Source organism: Staurois parvus, unplaced genomic scaffold, assembly GCF_062004578.1.
Source record: "Staurois parvus isolate SC_StPar_1 unplaced genomic scaffold, SC_StPar_1.0 ptg001834c, whole genome shotgun sequence".
Lineage (NCBI taxonomy): Eukaryota > Metazoa > Chordata > Amphibia > Anura > Ranidae > Staurois > Staurois parvus.
In genome coordinates this window covers 119184-139443 of record NW_028319630.1, presented here as the reverse complement: position 1 = coordinate 139443, position 20260 = coordinate 119184, and positions in this window count along the sequence as shown.

The window sequence follows — 20260 nt, the reverse complement described above, 5'->3', positions numbered from 1 at the left end:
TCCAGTCAAAAATTCTCGCAATAATCCCCGCTCTATAATATCTCCTGAAATCTGGTACTCCCAATCCTCCTCTCTCTTTACTTCTAGTCAATATCTCATAGCCTATTCTAGGTTTTTTATTTCTCCATATATATTTTATCATCATTTTCCTAAGTTCTTTAAAATATGTCTCTGGGAGCTTAATTGGGATCATTTGAAATTTGTATAATACTTTAGGGACAATTATCATCTTTATCAGGTTTATGCGTGCCATCCACGATGGGTTTCCATTTCCCACCCTTCTCAGCTCCACCTTTATCTCATTTAATAGTGCTATATAATTGGCTTTATATAAGTTCGTAGTTGAGGCTGATAATTTTATTCCTAGATATTTTAAATCTTTATCTCTCCAAAGGAAAGGGAATTCCTCTTTTAGTTTTTCCTTTTCTTCATTTTAAAGGTTGATATTTAAAATTTCAGTCTTTGTCGGGTTTATTTTCAGATTCGACAGTTCTCCATACTCACTGAATGCTTTCATTAAATTTGGAAGTGATGTTCTGGGATTTCCTACATAGAACATCAAATCGTCCGCATACGCCGCTACCTTATTTTCTCTATCTCCTATCTTTATTCCTTTTATATCTATATTCTTCCTAATCCTAGACAGCAAGGGCTCCAGTGATAATACATATAACAGTGGGGACAATGGACATCCCTGTCTTGAACCATTTGACATCTTAAAATACTCTGATCTTCCTCCATTTACCATTATGGTGGCGGTAGGCCCTCTATCTAACTCTCCAATCCACCCTCTTATTCTATCTCCCATTCCTAATGCTTCCAGGGTGTCCATCATAAAACCCCAACTTACTCTGTCGAATGCCTTCTCGGCATCTATCGACATCAATATCATTGGGGTTTTCCCTTTCTTGCCCTCTTGTGTAAGCAGCAGTGATCTCAGAGCGTTGTCTCTACCCTCTCTTCCTGGAACAAACCCCACTTGATCTCTATGTATCCACTCCGGCATCAGTTCTTTTAATCTATTTGCCAACACCTTTGCAAATATTTTAGTGTCTACATTCAATAGCGCTATTGGTCGATAACTCGCACATTGCGAGGGATCTTTATCTTCCTTCTGAATCAGTACTATATTAGCCTGTAACGATTCTCCCCTCATCTCCATCCCATTCCCCAAGGCGTTCATATAAGTCTTCATCTTGGGTATTAAAAGCTCTATATATTTTTTATAGTATTTAACTGTGTATCCGTCTGGACCCGGACTTTTCCCTCCCGCCATGCTTTTTAACGCTATTTTTATTTCCTCTGAAGTTATTTCTTCCTCTAAAGAGTTCAGTTGTATTTCTCTTAATTTCGGTAGACCTGCTTCCTCTAGGTATATCTTTCTTTTCCCCCTATTTACTATTTCCATTTTCTTAAACTTATCCTGGGGTATAATATTATACAACTCATTGTAATACTCTTTAAATATTCTGGCAATATCCTTAGTTGAGTGTAGAAATTCACCCTTGGGGTTTCTTATTTTCTCAATATAATTTCTATTTTTCTTCTTTCTTAAAGTTCTCATTAAATACTTTCCCGGCCTATCTCCCCATCTATACCTTTCACATGTTATTTTATTAAAGACTCTTCTTTTTTCTTCCTCCATTACATTCTCTAGTTCTTCTTTCTTCTTTATTAACCCCTGCATTATCTCCTTAGATCTTTCCCTTTTATGCACCTGTTCAAGATCATTTATTTCATTTAATAATCTATTTATCTTTTCTTTCCTTTCTTTATTCTTTTTTGCCCCCATTGCAATGAGCAGACCTCTGATGTAAGCTTTATGAGCTTCCCACACCGTTGCTACCGATACATCCTCTGTCTCGTTCTCTTCAAAAAACCACTCAATTTCCCTCTCAATTCTTCGACTAATCTCTTCATCCATGAGGAGTGCCTCATTCATCCGCCACACATATCCCTCTCTCTCTTCTCTACCCCATCTTAACCTCATTTCTACCGGGGCATGATCCGATAGGGTGCTTACTCCTATTTTTACTTCCCCCACCCATTCTATCATTTGGTGTTCTACTAATATGTAATCTAGTCTAGAATAAGTCTCATGTACTTGCGAAAAGAAAGTATAATCTCTCTCTTTCATATTCCTAATTCTCCAGATGTCCACCAGTTGACACTCATGCATCCTTTTTTTTAACCTTCTCAAGGACTTGCTTTCCTCTCTCCTCACACAGGAAGTGGTATCCATCTTCAGGTCTATACAGAGGTTAAAATCACCCGCCACTAACATACACCCTTTTTTAAAGTCCATCAATCTCTTCAACACTTCTCTCACAAATGTCACTGGCTTCTTATTTGGACTATATATATTTGCTATTGTGCACTCAATTCCCTGTAATTTACCTCTCAAAAATAGGAACCTTCCCTCCGGGTCCGTCAATCTCTCCTCAACCACAAACCTTATATTTTTAGCAAAGCCTATAGCAACTCCTTTTGCTCTTTTAATTGGTGAATCCGCATAAAACCATGTCGGAAAGTATCTGGTTCTCAGTCTAACCTTCGACTCTATCTCTAAGTGTGTTTCTTGCAAGAATATCACTGAGGATTTTCTATGTTGTAGTTCTTTAAATAACCTAAATCTCTTTCCTGGACAATTTAGCCCTTTTACATTATAGGTTATATATTGGATTTCTTCCATCTTACTCTTTTCCTCCTGACTCCTTTTCCTCCTTACTTTCCTCTTTCTTATACCTGTAGAGCGTATTTATCCCGCTAACCTTTTCTCTCCCCTTATCCCTCCCCCCCCCTCTTCCCACAATCCCTCCCCTCTCCCTCCCCTCCATCCCCTCCCCCCAACCTCACCACCATCCCTCCCCCCCCTCCCCCCTCTTTTTAGGCCTTCACTTTGCCTATTCATCATTTGTGGAACTAACATCCACCTTTGATTTGGTCCTTAGTGCTACACTCCTCCCATGGCTAGCCTCCCCTCCATCCAGATCTCCCTATTGACCCCTTTCTACTTGTACTTCTTAACAAAAAGGGGAAGAATTAGAGCAAAGCTAGAGGACTGAAGGATGAAACAGGAGGCAAATTAGGGAAACGGAGGGGCAGAGAGAAAAAAAAAAAAAAAAAAAAAAACATCTCTCCCCTCCACCCCCTTCTTTATGGAGCTTCTATACTGTTCGCAAGTACGTCTCTTAGAGGCTGATCCCTCTTTGCAGATCCCTCTCCTAGGTCGATCACTGTGTAAAGAGGTAAATCGCATCTTAGAGTTCGGAAACGAAGAGTTGGAACTCTGCACTGCTGTCCCGTCTGCGTGCCCAGTCTCGACTGTAAAAGTGGGAAGAAGGTATACCCTTTTACGGAGGATAGACAGCAGGACCTTTTTGCCCTGAATATCAGCTTTACATCCAATCAGCCCTTTTATCTTTGATGCATAGAAAAGTAGACAGACAAATATATAGATTGATAGATAGATAGATAGATAGATAGATAGATAGATACCAACCGGGCATCCGCTTTTACCACAGAGTAAACTCAGACCAAATAATGTTCCAGAAAAGTAATCCACTCTGGCCAGAGCACAACACATGTAAAAAGGACACAATACTGACAAGAACATTAGACGCCCCACGCTCAACATGTTTCTGGCTGACATATTTTTCATTGCTTATTCACAATCAAAGTAAAAAACTTAAGACCGACAAACACTGTTTACTCTAAACAGTTAATGTTACTCCTGGCCCCTTCTCTGCACTGTATATTGTCTTTGCAATAAACTCCTCTCTTATCTTTCTATAGTCTGTGTTACACTGTACATTATACTTTTGACCCATTCTCTGGGTAGTGTATGTTGTACTCCTGACCTTTTTTCTGTATAGTCTTTATTGTACATTAAAAAGCTATGTTTCACATTACACTTCTGACCTCTTCTCAGCATATTCTGATTCTTTGATATGAAGGGCTTATGGAGCTTCTTTTTTTTTTTTTTTATAAATATTTATTTATTTTCAAGTCTTATACATGTCATTTCAACATTTCTATTATTATAATTATCAAAACAGTAATTTATATGATTTATTTGACCATATATATAAACTTCCTTTTCTTACCACCCCCCCTCCCAAAACTCCCCCTCCCCTCCCCCCCTTCCCTCTCCCACCCACGCTCCACTTTCCTTTTTCTCTCATTAACTCCATATCTTTCTATTCTTCCTAAACCCTATTCTAATTCCACTTCCAGGAATATTATCTCCTCATATATTTCATCTTTACTTTATATTCTTCCCAGACTTTCCATTTTTTTTTATACAACTCCAACTTGTCCTCATATGTATAATACAATCTTTCTGTCCCGGATAGCTGATTTACTCTACTTATCCAATCCTCCTAAGTTGGCACCTCTCTTTTCTTCCAGAACCTGGGATCAGACTCTTTGCTGCGGTCAAGTATTGCCATATCCCGAGACTCTTGTATACTTTCGTAGAGAGCTTCGAGATATGGAGGAGACATAGTTCTGGATCCAATCCTATATTGATTTTAGTCATTTTCCCTATTACATAAACTATCTTCCGCCAAAACACCTGTATTTCTGAACACTCCCACCACATGTGATACCACGTGCCAACCTCACCACATCCTCTCCAACACATCCGTGACATCTCCGTATTCATCTTGTGCTCTACATTAGGGGTAATGTGCCATCTATTCAAACACTTATAATTTACTTCTACTTCCCTCATACTAATATTTTCATGAATTAATGTGAACATTTTCCTCTTCTCCTCCTCCTCTATTTTCCTTCCTATATCTCTTTCCCATTTCTCTATGTGCATTAATTTTGTGTCAGTGTCAATCTCCAATAATATCTTGTGTATTTTTGCCATTCCGTGTCTACCATTTCCCCGTGTCTCAAATAATCTCTCAAATGGGTTTCAATCCTTTCTAGTTCTTATGGGCTTAGGGAGACTCTCAAAAAATACTTCAGTTGGTAATATCTTAATTAGAGATGAGCGAAGAAATGAAAAATTCGATTCGACTGATTCGGCGAATTCGTGGACAATATTCGATTCGAGTCGAATAAATTCGCTGTGAATTTAACTTAAAAAAGGGTGTTTCTAGGCTTCAGAGAGACTTAATATTAGTGCAGAACACTGTACCTTTAATTTAAATGCCCTTGGAGTCTGCTGGGGAAGAGAAATAATACTGTCAGTCAGTATGACATGCAGATGAGTGCCGTCGATCTTAGAATCACCGCACACTTCACTCATTTGGGCAGTCACGGGGCCAAAACCAGAGTGTGGAGCCACAGTGTGGCGGTGGAGGCAGCAGCAATGGGAGGCCATACAGCACCCTATGACAAAAATGGAAACCACCAGCAGTGTGAGGAGACCTGAAAGTGGCACATGGCAGAGTGTGGCGATAGAGACAGCAGCAATGGGAGGCCGTACAGGGACCCATGACACACTCTGGACCTGGCAGCAGCATGAGGAGGCGGTACAGGGGCCCATGACAGATTACGGGCCTGGCAGCAGCATGAGGAGTCGGTACAGGGGCCCATGGCAGATTACGGGCCTGGCAGCAGCAATGGGAGGCCGTACAGGGACCCATGACACACTCTGGACCTGGCAGCAGCATGGGGAGGCGGTACAGGGGCCCATGACAGATTACGGGCCTGGCAGCAGCATGAGGAGTCGGTACGGGGGCCCATGACACACTCTGGACCTGGCAGCAGCATGAGGAGGCGGTACAGGGGCGCATGACAGATTACGAGCCTGGCAGCAGCAACTTGGACAGGAGGACGTTCAGCTTCTGCACCGTCGGGTGCGTGCTCGCAAACTGTTGTCTCTTGGAAACGGATTCCAAGAAAGACTGCTGACGGAATCCGTGAAGAGGAGTAGCAGGAGAAGGAGCATCTGAACGAGCGGAATATGCCAACAAGCGACAACAGTGGCCCATGACAGATTACGGGCCTGGCAGCAGCATGAGGAGTCGGTACGGGGGCCCATGGCAGATTACGGGCCTGGCAGCAGCTATGGGAGGCCCGTAATCTGCCAGCACCCTATGACAAAAAATGGAACCCACCAGCAGTGTGAGGAGACCTGAAAGTGGCACATGGCAGAGTGTGGCGATGGAGACAGCAGCAATGGGAGGCCGTACAGGGACCCATGAGAGACTCTGGACCTGGCAGCAGCATGAGGAGGCGGTATAGGGGCCCATGGCAGATTAGGGGCCTGGCAGCAGCTATGGGAGGCCCGTAATCTGCCAGCACCCTATGACAAAAAATGGAACACACCAGCAGTGTGAGGAGACCTGAAAGTGGCACATGGCAGAGTGTGGCGATGGAGGCAGCAGCAATGGGAGGCCGTACAGGGACCCATGAGAGACTCTGGACTTGGCAGCAGCATGAGGAGGCGGTATAGGGGCCCATGGCAGATTAGGGGCCTGGCAGCAGCTATGGGAGGCCCGTAATCTGCCAGCACCCTATGACAAAAAATGGAACACACCAGCAGTGTGAGGAGACCTGAAAGTGGCACATGTTTGGGGCATGATTCATGGCGGATTTAGTCAGTTGTGTCAGGAACTGGTGGTTTGAAATCCAGACTAATCCACGCCTGATTCATTTTCACAAACGTGAGTCTCTCCACACTTTGGGTGGACAGTCGTGTCCTCCGCGGAGTTGCAATACCTCCTGCCGCACTAAACACGCGCTCCGATGCCACGCTACTGGCCGGGCATGACAGCCTTTCAAGGGCAAATTCAGCTAGTTGGGGCCAAAGGTCAAGTTTCGTTGCCCAGTAGTCAAGGGGATTGTCTACCTCGGTTGGCAGGGTGCTGTCCAAGTAGGCCTAAGCCTGTTGTTTGAGGTCCTGCTCCAGGTCCACCTGATGCTGCTGCTGCTGCTGCGGCTGGTTAGTAGTTTCCTCACTGCGCTGGTGAAGAAAGCTACTCATCATCGACTGCAGACTGAGGCAGCCGCTGCTGGTGGAGCTGCCACTGCTCCTACCACCCCACCCCTCCCCTGCTGCCATGGCAGCGGAACACGAGCGCACAGGGCCCACAGTGTCTGAGGATGGACGTTGGCGCAGACAGGCAGAGACCAGCTGACTACATAGGTGTTTTTTATAGTACGTTATTTTGGCCTCCCTCTCAGCAGGTGTGAAAAAGGCCACCATTTTTGAACGGTAGCGAGGGTCCAACAAGGTGGACAGCCAAAAGTCATCCCTCTGTCTGATGGTTATTATTCGGCTGTCGCTACGCAAGCAACCGAGCATGCTATGGGCCATTTGTGCCAAGGAATGCGAGGGACTCCCTGCCTCCATCTCCACAGCATACTGCCACGGTGCGTCTAGGTCCTCTGTCTCCTCTTCCTCCTCCTCTACCAGATGCTCCTGCTCCTCCACTCCTGTCCGCTGAGTGGAAAAACCACCCATTTCACTCAATAATTCCTGAGCACCAATGTCCTCCTCTACCTCCTCCTCTTCTTCCAGTCCTGCCCCCACAGGGGCCATGTGGCGTTGAGATCTGTGCGCCACGTCTACCGCACCCTGACCAGCCATTGTTAACAGCATTTGTTCCAGGACGTGCAACAGAGGAATGACGTCGTTCATCCCATAGTCCTGCCGACTCACGAATAGCGTGGCCTCCTCAAAGGGCCTGAGCAAGCGCAGGTGTCACGCATGAGCTGCCAATGGCTGACATCTAAGTTACACAGGGAGTACCTTTATCTGCTTTTAACATCAGGAAATCTGTGATGGCCTTTTGCTGTTCGTAAAGGCGGTCTAACATATGTAGGGTTGAATTCCACCTTGTTGCAACGTCACAGCATGAGGAGTCGGTATAGGGGCCCATGGCAGATTAGGGGCCTGGCAGCAGTTATGGGAGGCCCATAATCTGCCAGCACCCTATGACAAAAAATGGAACACACCAGCAGTGTGAGGAGACCTGAAAGTGGCACATGGCAGAGTGTGGCGATGGAGACAGCAGCAATGGGAGGCCGTACAGGGACCCATGAGAGACTCTGGACCTGGCAGCAGCATGAGGAGGCGGTATATAGGGGCCTACGGCAGATTAGGGGCCTGGCAGCAGCTATAGGAGGCCCGTAATCTGCCAGCACCCTATGTCAAAAAATTCAACACACCAGCAGTGTGTGAGGAGACCTGAAAGTGGCACATGGCAGAGTGTGGCGATGGAGACAGCAGCAATGGGAGGCCGTACAGGGACCCATGACAGACTCTGGACTTGGCAGCAGCATGAGGAGGCGGTATATAGGGGCTTATGGCAGATTAGGGGCCTGGCAGCAGCTATAGGAGGCCCGTAATCTGCCAGCACCCTATGTCAAAAAATTCAACACACCAGCAGTGTGAGGAGACCTGAAAGTGGCACATGGCAGAGTGTGGCGATGGAGACAGCAGCAATGGGAGGCCGTACAGGGACCCATGACAGACTCTGAACTTGGCAGCAGCATGAGGAGGCGGTATATAGGGGCCCATGGCAGATTAGGGGCCTGGCAGCAGCTATAGGAGGCCCGTAATCTGCCAGCACCCTATGTCAAAAAATTCAACACACCAGCAGTGTGAGGAGACCTGAAAGTGGCACATGGCAGAGTGTGGCGATGGAGACAGCAGCAATGGGAGGCCGTACAGGGACCCATGACAGACTCTGGACTTGGCAGCAGCATGAGGAGGCGGTATATAGGGGCCCATGGCAGATTAGGGGCCTGGCAGCAGCTATGGGAGGCCCGTAATCTGCCAGCACCCTATGTCAAAAAATTCTACACACCAGCAGTGTGTGAGGAGACCTGAAAGTGGCACATGGCAGAGTGTGGCGATGGAGACAGCAGCAATGGGAGGCCGTACAGGGACCCATGACAGACTCTGGACTTGGCAGCAGCATGAGGAGGCGGTATATAGGGGCCCATGGCAGATTAGGGGCCTGGCAGCAGCTATGGGAGGCCCGTAATCTGCCAGCACCCTATGTCAAAAAATTCAACACACCAGCAGTGTGTGAGGAGACCTGAAAGTGGCACATGGCAGAGTGTGGCGATGGAGAAAGCAGCAATGGGAGGCCGTACAGGGACCCATGAGAGACTCTGGACCTGGCAGCAGCATGAGGAGGCGGTATATAGGGGCCTATGGCAGATTAGGGGCCTGGCAGCAGCTATGTGAGGCCCGTAATCTGCCTGCACCCTATGTCAAAAAATTAAACACACCAGCAGTGTGAAGAGACCTGAAAGTGGCACATGGCAGAGTGTGGCGATGGAGACAGCAGCAATGGGAGGCCGTACAGGGACCATGACAGACTCTGGACTTGGCAGCAGCATGAGGAGGCGGTATATAGGGGCCCATGGCAGATTAGGGGCCTGGCAGCAGCTATGTGAGGCCCGTAATCTGCCTGCACCCTATGTCAAAAAATTTAACACACCAGCAGTGTGAAGAGACCTGAAAGTGGCACATGGCAGCAGAGTGTGGCGATGGAGACAGCAGCAATGGGAGGCCGTACAGGGACCATGACAGACTCTGGACTTGGCAGCAGCATGAGGAGGCGGTATATAGGGGCCCATGGCAGATTAGGGGCCTGGCAGCAGCTATGTGAGGCCCGTAATCTGCCTGCACCCTATGTCAAAAAATTAAACACACCAGCAGTGTGAAGAGACCTGAAAGTGGCACATGGCATGAGAGACTCTGGACCTGGCAGCAGCAGGAGGAGGCGGTATAGGGGCCCATGGCTGATTAGGGGCCTGGCAGCAGCTATGTGAGGCCCGTTATCTTGCAGCACCCTATGTCAAAAAATTTAACACACCAGCAGTGTGAAGAGACCTGAAAGTGGCACATGGCAGCAGAGTGTGGCGATGGAGACAGCAGCAATGGGAGGCCGTACAGGGACCCATGAGAGACTCTGGACCTGGCAGCAGCAGGAGGAGGTGGTATATAGGGGCCCATGGCAGATTAGGGGCCTGGCAGCAGCTATGTGAGGCCCGTAATCTGCCTGCACCCTATGTCAAAAAATTTAACACACCAGCAGTGTGAAGAGACCTGAAAGTGGCACATGGCAGCAGAGTGTGGCGATGGAGACAGCAGCAATGGGAGGCCGTACAGGGACCATGACAGACTCTGGACTTGGCAGCAGCATGAGGAGGCGGTATATAGGGGCCTATGGCAGATTAGGGGCCTGGCAGCAGCTATGTGAGGCCCGTAATCTGCCTGCACCCTATGTCAAAAAATTTAACACACCAGCAGTGTGAAGAGACCTGAAAGTGGCACATGGCAGCAGAGTGTGGCGATGGAGACAGCAGCAATGGGAGGCCGTACAGGGACCATGACAGACTCTGGACTTGGCAGCAGCATGAGGAGGCGGTATATAGGGGCCCATGGCAGATTAGGGGCCTGGCAGCAGCTATGTGAGGCCCGTAATCTGCCTGCACCCTATGTCAAAAAATTTAACACACCAGCAGTGTGAAGAGACCTGAAAGTGGCACATGGCAGCAGAGTGTGGCGATGGAGACAGCAGCAATGGGAGGCCGTACAGGGACCATGACAGACTCTGGACTTGGCAGCAGCATGAGGAGGCGGTATATAGGGGCCTATGGCAGATTAGGGGCCTGGCAGCAGCTATGTGAGGCCCGTAATCTGCCTGCACCCTATGTCAAAAAATTTAACACACCAGCAGTGTGAAGAGACCTGAAAGTGGCACATGGCAGCAGAGTGTGGCGATGGAGACAGCAGCAATGGGAGGCCGTACAGGGACCATGACAGACTCTGGACTTGGCAGCAGCATGAGGAGGCGGTATATAGGGGCCCATGGCAGATTAGGGGCCTGGCAGCAGCTATGTGAGGCCCGTAATCTGCCTGCACCCTATGTCAAAAAATTTAACACACCAGCAGTGTGAAGAGACCTGAAAGTGGCACATGGCAGCAGAGTGTGGCGATGGAGACAGCAGCAATGGGAGGCCGTACAGGGACCATGACAGACTCTGGACTTGGCAGCAGCATGAGGAGGCGGTATATAGGGGCCTATGGCAGATTAGGGGCCTGGCAGCAGCTATGTGAGGCCCGTAATCTGCCTGCACCCTATGTCAAAAAATTTAACACACCAGCAGTGTGAAGAGACCTGAAAGTGGCACATGGCAGCAGAGTGTGGCGATGGAGACAGCAGCAATGGGAGGCCGTACAGGGACCATGACAGACTCTGGACTTGGCAGCAGCATGAGGAGGCGGTATATAGGGGCCCATGGCAGATTAGGGGCCTGGCAGCAGCTATGTGAGGCCCGTAATCTGCCTGCACCCTATGTCAAAAAATTTAACACACCAGCAGTGTGAAGAGACCTGAAAGTGGCACATGGCAGCAGAGTGTGGCGATGGAGACAGCAGCAATGGGAGGCCGTACAGGGACCCATGAGAGACTCTGGACCTGGCAGCAGCAGGAGGAGGTGGTATATAGGGGCCCATGGCAGATTAGGGGCCTGGCAGCAGCTATGTGAGGCCCGTAATCTGCCTGCACCCTATGTCAAAAAATTTAACACACCAGCAGTGTGAAGAGACCTGAAAGTGGCACATGGCAGCAGAGTGTGGCGATGGAGACAGCAGCAATGGGAGGCCGTACAGGGACCCATGAGAGACTCTGGACCTGGCAGCAGCAGGAGGAGGTGGTATATAGGGGCCTATGGCAGATTAGGGGCCTGGCAGCAGCTATAGGAGGCCCGTAATCTGCCAGCACCCTATGTCAAAAAATTCAACACACCAGCAGTGTGAGGAGACCTGAAAGTGGCACATGTTTGAGGCATGATTCATGGCGGATTTAGTCAGTTGTGTCAGGAACTGGTGGTTTGAAATCCAGACTAATCCACGCCTGATTCATTTTCACAAACGTGAGTCTCTCCACACTTTGGGTGGACAGTCGTGTCCTCCGCGGAGTTACAATACCTCCTGCCGCACTAAACACGCGCTCCGATGCCACGCTACTGGCCGGGCATGACAGCCTTTCAAGGGCAAATTCAGCTAGTTGGGGCCAAAGGTCAAGTTTCGTTGCCCAGTAGTCAAGGGGATTGTCTACCTCGGTTGGCAGGGTGCTGTCCAAGTAGGCCCAAGCCTGTTGTTTGAGCTCCTGCTCCAGGTCCACCTGATGCTGCTGCTGCTGCTGCGGCTGGTTAGTAGTTTCCTCACTGCGCTGGTGAAGAAAGCTACTCATCATCGACTGCAGACTGAGGCAGCCGCTGCTGGTGGAGCTGCCACTGCTCCTACCACCCCACCCCTCCCCTGCTGCCATGCCAGCGGAACGCGAGCGCACAGGGCCCACAGTGTCTGAGGATGGACGATGGCGCACAAAGGCAGAGACCAACTGACTACATAGGTGGTTTTTATAGTACGTAATTTTGGCCTCCCTCTCAGCAGGTGTGAAAAAGGCCACCATTTTGGACCGGTAGCGAGGGTCCAACAAGGTGGACAGCCAAAAGTCATCCCTCTGTCTGATGGTTATTATTCGGCTGTCGCTACGCAAGCAACCGAGCATGCTATGGGCCATTTGTGCCAAGGAATGCGAGGGACTCCCTGCCTCCATCTCCACAGCATACTGCCACGGTGCGTCTGGGTCCTCTGTCTCCTCCTCCTCCTCCTCTACCAGATGCTCCTGCTCCTCCACTCCTGTCCGCTGAGTGGAAAAACCACCCATTTCACTCAATAATTCCTGAGCACAAATGTCCTCCTCTACCTCCTCCTCTTCTTCCTGTCCTGCCCCCACAGGGGTCATGTGGCGTTGAGATCTGTGCGCCACGTCTACCGCACCCTGACCAGCCATTGTTAACAGCATTTGTTCCAGGACGTGCAACAGAGGAATGACGTCGTTCATCCCATAGTCCTGCCGACTCACGAATAGCGTGGCCTCCTCAAAGGGCCTGAGCAAGCGGCAGGTGTCACGCATGAGCTGCCAATGGCTGACATCTAAGTTACACAGGGGAGTACCTTTATCCGCTTGTAACATCAGGAAATCGGTGATGGCCTTTCGCTGCTCGTAAAGGCGGTCTAACATGTGTAGGGTTGAATTCCACCTTGTTGCAACGTCGCAGATCAGGCGATGCTGTGGAATTCCGTTCTGCCGCTGCAGCTCAATGAGGGTGTTCTTTGCGGTGTAGGAATGGCTGAAATGCATGCACAGTTTACGTGACATTTTAAGGATGTCTTGCAGTGGGATGGTGGATTTTAGGAACCGCTTGACAACCAGATTGAACACGTGAGCCATGCATGGCGCATGGCACAACCTTCCTTGACGCAGAGCAGACACCATGTTCTTTCCGTTGTCAGTCAACATGGTTCCGATTTTTAGTTTGCGCGGAGACAGCCATCTGTCGATTTCTCTGTTCATTACACTCAGCAGTTCCTCCCCTGTGTGACTACGTTCGCCAAGGCATACCAGGTGCAGCACAGCGTGACACCGTTGCGCCCTGCACATGTGATATGCCGGTCGGGTAATGGGACTTGGCACGGGGGTGGCGGCTGAGGACACGGCGGAAAAAGAGGTGGTAGAGGCGGACATGCTTGCTGGACCAAGGACGTGCAAACGTGGAGGCAAAAGCGTCGTGACCTGTCCAAGTTGCTGGTGCGGCTGTGCCGGCACCACGTTCACCCAGTGGGCCGTAAATGACATGTACTGTCCCTGACCGTAGTTACAGCTCCACACGTCGGCGCTGCCGTGCACTTTGGCAGAGACCGACATGCTCAAAGACTGGCCCACCATCTCTTCTACATGTGAATGCAGGGCTGGCACTGCCTTTTGGGCAAAGAAATGACGGCTTGGCACTCTCCACCGCGGCGCGGCACAAGCCATCATTTCTCGGAAAGGTGCTGAGTCCACCAGTTGGAAAGGGAGGGACTGCAGCACCAGCAACTTGGACAGGAGGACGTTCAGCTTTTGCACCGTCGGGTGCGTGCTCGCAAACTGTTGTCTCTTGGATACGGATTCCAAGAAAGACTGTTGACGGAATCCGAGAAGAGGAGTAGCAGGAGAAGGAGCATCTGAACGAGCGGAAGATGCCAATGAGCGACAACTCCCCTCAGCAGAGGTGTTGGAGCCTTGACTGGCTGATAGAGGGCGATTGACGACGTCGGGTGACGGAGCAAGTAACGGAGCGGGTGATGGAGCGGGGGCTGGGGCAGGCAGAACCGCCGTATGTTTATCACGGTTTTCCCAGGCCACCGAATGGTGACGCTGCATATGCTGACGCAACGCTGTAGTCCCAACATGGGCCCCCTGGCCACGCTTGCATTTCTGGCCACATAGTCGACATACGGCTACATTTACTTCCTCGGGCGGCTTGAGGAAAAATTGCCACACCACCGAGTAGGAAACTTTGCCCCCGCTACTCTTCACTGGCTGACTGCTACTTCCTCCGTGCGCACCGGCACCACTACTGGCCGTGGTGGTAGGCTGCAGTGGAGCTGGTGCTCTACTCCGTGGACGTTTGGCTCCACTGACACTGATGCGACCCTGCTGCTGTCTCCTGGGCAACCCACCGACTGTTTTGCTCGCTGCCAAGCTGCCACCCTCTTCTCCTGATGATGCGGAAGAAATTGCCTGATGACGACGAGGCTGCCAAGTGCGATCAACCTCCTCATCATCAAGTAGGGTCTCCGCCTCACTACTAGCCCCCTCGGCTGCGTCTGGGTCAGGAGACAGACCTGTCTCTAGACCGGCTACCGAGCCACTCTCCTCGCCAGTACTTGTTCGCTTGGCTGCTGAAAAGGCCGATGTCTCCCCCCGTTCCTGACCGCCCTCTGTTAGCTCTTCCTCACTGTACAGTGGGGCTGAGCCCACAGCATGCGATACTTCGCTTGGTGAGGGAACAGCAAAGGACAGGGGCAGGTAGAGGACACGTGATTTCAGTGGGCTTGGTCCCGGGCCATGCCAACTAACGGTTGTGTCTGACGTACCCACCGACCGTTGGCTGTAGGTGTCAGAGGTGACCTGGGAAGAGGAAGACGACCGAGCCAACCAATCAATGACGGCAGGGTTGTCGGTGGAGACACGACCGCTGGATGACACCGGGAGCACTGGCCTCTGGCTGCGAATACTGCTGCCTCGACCCCTTCCTCTGCTGCCACGTCTGCTCGCTCCTAAAACATTGCCTCCTCTGCCACTCCTCTGCATGTTGTCTGACATACTATTTAATTCAACGATTAGGTGTCCCTGAGTAACAATTCTCTGGCACTCAGTAACAATTCTGTCTGTCCCTGAGTATGAATTCTGTGGCCCTGAGTAACAATTCTGTGTCTGTGCGAGTAACAATTCTGTGTCTGTGCGAGTAACAATTCTGTGTCTGTGCAAGTAACAATTTTGTGTCTGTGCGAGTAACAATTCTCTGGCACTCAGTAACAATTCTGTCTGTCCCTGAGTAACAATTCTCTGGCACTCAGTAACAATTCTGTCTGTCCCTGAGTAACAATTCTCTGGCACTCAGTAACAATTCTGTCTGTCCCTGAGTAACAATTCTCTGGCACTCAGTAACAATTCTGTCTGTCCCTGAGTATGAATTCTGTGGCCCTGAGTAACAATTCTGTGTCTGCGCGAGTAACAATTCTGTGTCTGTGCAAGTAACAATTTTGTGTCTGTGCAAGTAACAATTTTGTGTCTGTGCGAGTAACAATTCTCTGGCACTCAGTAACAATTCTGTCTGTCCCTGAGTAACAATTCTCTGGCACTCAGTAACAATTCTGTCTGTCCCTGAGTAACAATTCTCTGGCACTCAGTAACAATTCTGTCTGTCCCTGAGTAACAATTCTCTGGCACTCAGTAACAATTGTGTGTCTGTGCAAGTAACAATTCTGTGTCTGTGCAAGTAACAATTTTGTGTCTGTGAGAGTAACAATTCTCTGGCACTCAGTAACAATTCTGTCTGTCCCTGAGTAACAATTCTCTGGCACTCAGTAACAATTCTGTCTGTCCCTGAGTATGAATTCTGTGGCCCTGAGTAACAATTCTGTCTCTGTGCGAGTAACAATTCTGTGTCTGTGCAAGTAACAATTTTGTGTCTGTGAGAGTAACAATTCTCTGGCACTCAGTAACAATTCTGTCTGTCCCTGAGTAACAATTCTCTGGCACTCAGTAACAATTCTGTCTTCCCTGAGTAACAATTCTCTGGCACTCAGTAACAATTCTGTCTGTCCCTGAGTATGAATTCTGTGGCCCTGAGTAACAATTCTGTCTCTGTGCGAGTAACAATTCTGTGTCTGTGCAAGTAACAATTTTGTGTCTGTGAGAGTAACAATTCTCTGGCACTCAGTAACAATTCTGTCTGTCCCTGAGTAACAATTCTCTGGCACTCAGTAACAATTCTGTCTGTCCCTGAGTATGAATTCTGTGGCCCTGAGTAACAATTGTGTGTCTGTGCAAGTAACAATTCTGTGTCTGTGCAAGTAACAATTTTGTGTCTGTGAGAGTAACAATTCTCTGGCACTCAGTAACAATTCTGTCTGTCCCTGAGTAACAATTCTCTGGCACTCAGTAACAATTCTGTCTGTCCCTGAGTAACAATTCTGTCTGTCCCTGAGTATGAATTCTGTGGCCCTGAGTAAGAATTCTCTGGCACTCAGTAACAATTCTGTCTGTCCCTGAGTATGAATTCTGTGGCCCTGAGTAACAATTGTGTGTCTGTGCAAGTAACAATTCTGTGTCTGTGCAAGTAACAATTTTGTGTCTGTGAGAGTAACAATTCTCTGGCACTCAGTAACAATTCTGTCTGTCCCTGAGTAACAATTCTCTGGCACTCAGTAACAATTCTGTCTGTCCCTGAGTATGAATTCTGTGGCCCTGAGTAACAATTCTGTCTCTGTGCGAGTAACAATTCTGTGTCTGTGCAAGTAACAATTTTGTGTCTGTGAGAGTAACAATTCTCTGGCACTCAGTAACAATTCTGTCTGTCCCTGAGTAAGAATTCTCTGGCACTCAGTAACAATTCTGTCTGTCCCTGAGTAACAATTCTCTGGCACTCAGTAACAATTCTGTCTGTCCCTGAGTAACAATTCTGTCTGTCCCTGAGTATGAATTCTGTGGCCCTGAGTAAGAATTCTCTGGCACTCAGTAACAATTCTGTCTGTCCCTGAGTATGAATTCTGTGGCCCTGAGTAACAATTGTGTGTCTGTGCAAGTAACAATTCTGTGTCTGTGCAAGTAACAATTTTGTGTCTGTGAGAGTAACAATTCTCTGGCACTCAGTAACAATTCTGTCTGTCCCTGAGTAACAATTCTCTGGCACTCAGTAACAATTCTGTCTGTCCCTGAGTAACAATTCTCTGGCACTCAGTAACAATTCTGTCTGTCCCTGAGTAACAATTCTCTGGCACTCAGTAACAATTCTGTCTGTCCCTGAGTAACAATTCTGTCTGTCCCTGAGAATGAATTCTGTGGCCCTGAGTAAGAATTCTCTGGCACTCAGTAACAATTCTGTCTGTCCCTGAGTAACAATTCTCTGGCACTCAGTAACAATTCTGTCTGTCCCTGAGTATGAATTCTGTGGCCCTGAGTAACAATTGTGTGTCTGTGCAAGTAACAATTCTGTGTCTGTGCAAGTAACAATTTTGTGTCTGTGAGAGTAACAATTCTCTGGCACTCAGTAACAATTCTGTCTGTCCCTGAGTAACAATTCTCTGGCACTCAGTAACAATTCTGTCTGTCCCTGAGTAACAATTCTGTCTGTCCCTGAGTATGAATTCTGTGGCCCTGAGTAAGAATTCTCTGGCACTCAGTAACAATTCTGTCTGTCCCTGAGTATGAATTCTGTGGCCCTGAGTAACAATTGTGTGTCTGTGCAAGTAACAATTCTGTGTCTGTGCAAGTAACAATTTTGTGTCTGTGAGAGTAACAATTCTCTGGCACTCAGTAACAATTCTGTCTGTCCCTGAGTAACAATTCTCTGGCACTCAGTAACAATTCTGTCTGTCCCTGAGTATGAATTCTGTGGCCCTGAGTAACAATTCTGTCTCTGTGCGAGTAACAATTCTGTGTCTGTGCAAGTAACAATTTTGTGTCTGTGAGAGTAACAATTCTCTGGCACTCAGTAACAATTCTGTCTGTCCCTGAGTAAGAATTCTCTGGCACTCAGTAACAATTCTGTCTGTCCCTGAGTAACAATTCTCTGGCACTCAGTAACAATTCTGTCTGTCCCTGAGTAACAATTCTGTCTGTCCCTGAGTATGAATTCTGTGGCCCTGAGTAAGAATTCTCTGGCACTCAGTAACAATTCTGTCTGTCCCTGAGTATGAATTCAGTGGCCCTGAGTAACAATTGTGTGTCTGTGCAAGTAACAATTCTGTGTCTGTGCAAGTAACAATTTTGTGTCTGTGAGAGTAACAATTCTCTGGCACTCAGTAACAATTCTGTCTGTCCCTGAGTAACAATTCTCTGGCACTCAGTAACAATTCTGTCTGTCCCTGAGTAACAATTCTCTGGCACTCAGTAACAATTCTGTCTGTCCCTGAGTAACAATTCTCTGGCACTCAGTAACAATTCTGTCTGTCCCTGAGTAACAATTCTGTCTGTCCCTGAGAATGAATTCTGTGGCCCTGAGTAAGAATTCTCTGGCACTCAGTAACAATTCTGTCTGTCCCTGAGTAACAATTCTCTGGCACTCAGTAACAATTCTGTCTGTCCCTGAGTAAAAATTCTGTGGCCCTAATAACGTTTCTGTGGCCCTAAGTAACAATTCTCTGGCACTGAGTAACAATTCTGTCTGTCCCTGAGTATGAATTCTGTGGCCCTAACTAGCGTTTCTTTGTCCCTAAATAACGATTCTGTGGCCCTCATTAACAAGTCTGTGTCCCTGAGTAATGGTTCTCTGTCCCTAAGTAACTTCTCTCTGTCCCCAATTCTCGTTTCTGTGGCCCTAACTCTGTCCCTGTCCCTAGTACAGAGCGGTCTGCCTCTGTTCAATGACTGCAGGCAAATGAAGATTTCCAAAATGGCCGCTATATATACCTCGACCATTACACAGTGCTGGCTGGCTGGCTGCTGATTGGCTGATGCGATCACATGTCGTTGAGGAATGCATTATGGGGCAGCGCGCCTTGTCTGCGCGCCTTCCCCGACATCCCCGCTCCGTCGCCGCACATGTCAGCCGCCATTTTCGGAAAAATTTCGATTCGCGCGTCCGAATTAGGCTGTTTTTCGGATTCGGCACGAATCGAAATTTTTCCGATATTCGACTCGAATTCCACTTCGGATACTTCGATTCGCTCATCTCTAATCTTAATCTATCCATCTTATTAAAAACTTCTCCCTTTCTGTCTTCCATATCCTTATATGACCCAATTTCCTCCCCTACCAATATATCTCTCAATTGCGCCTCTTGTTTTATAATCCATTTCCCTGCTATACTATCCATACCCGGGATCAAATATTTTGTGTTCCTAAGTGGTATTAATTGTGAATTAAAAACCCACCCTTTTTGTCTGTGTAATAAATCCCATTCTTTTAGAACATTCAAAGTATACTTACTAGTGCTCTCCTCTAATTCCCTATATTGTGCTGGTACCCAAATACTTTTACTTAAACTTATTCCACTCAGTGCTTTCTCAGTTTTAACCCAACTTTTCTCCGGATTATGGATCCAGTCAAAAATTCTCGCAATAATCCCCGCTCTATAATATCTCCTGAAATCTGGTACTCCCAATCCTCCTCTCTCTTTACTTCTAGTCAATATCTCATAGCCTATTCTAGGTTTTTTATTTCTCCATATATATTTTATCATCATTTTCCTAAGTTCTTTAAAATATGTCTCTGGGAGCTTAATTGGGATCATTTGAAATTTGTATAATACTTTAGGGACAATTATCATCTTTATCAGGTTTATGCGTGCCATCCACGATGGGTTTCCATTTCCCACCCTTCTCAGCTCCACCTTTATCTCATTTAATAGTGCTATATAATTGGCTTTATATAAGTTCGTAGTTGAGGCTGATAATTTTATTCCTAGATATTTTAAATCTTTATCTCTCCAAAGGAAAGGGAATTCCTCTTTTAGTTTTTCCTTTTCTTCATTTTAAAGGTTGATATTTAAAATTTCAGTCTTTGTCGGGTTTATTTTCAGATTCGACAGTTCTCCATACTCACTGAATGCTTTCATTAAATTTGGAAGTGATGTTCTGGGATTTCCTACATAGAACATCAAATCGTCCGCATACGCCGCTACCTTATTTTCTCTATCTCCTATCTTTATTCCTTTTATATCTATATTCTTCCTAATCCTAGACAGCAAGGGCTCCAGTGATAATACATATAACAGT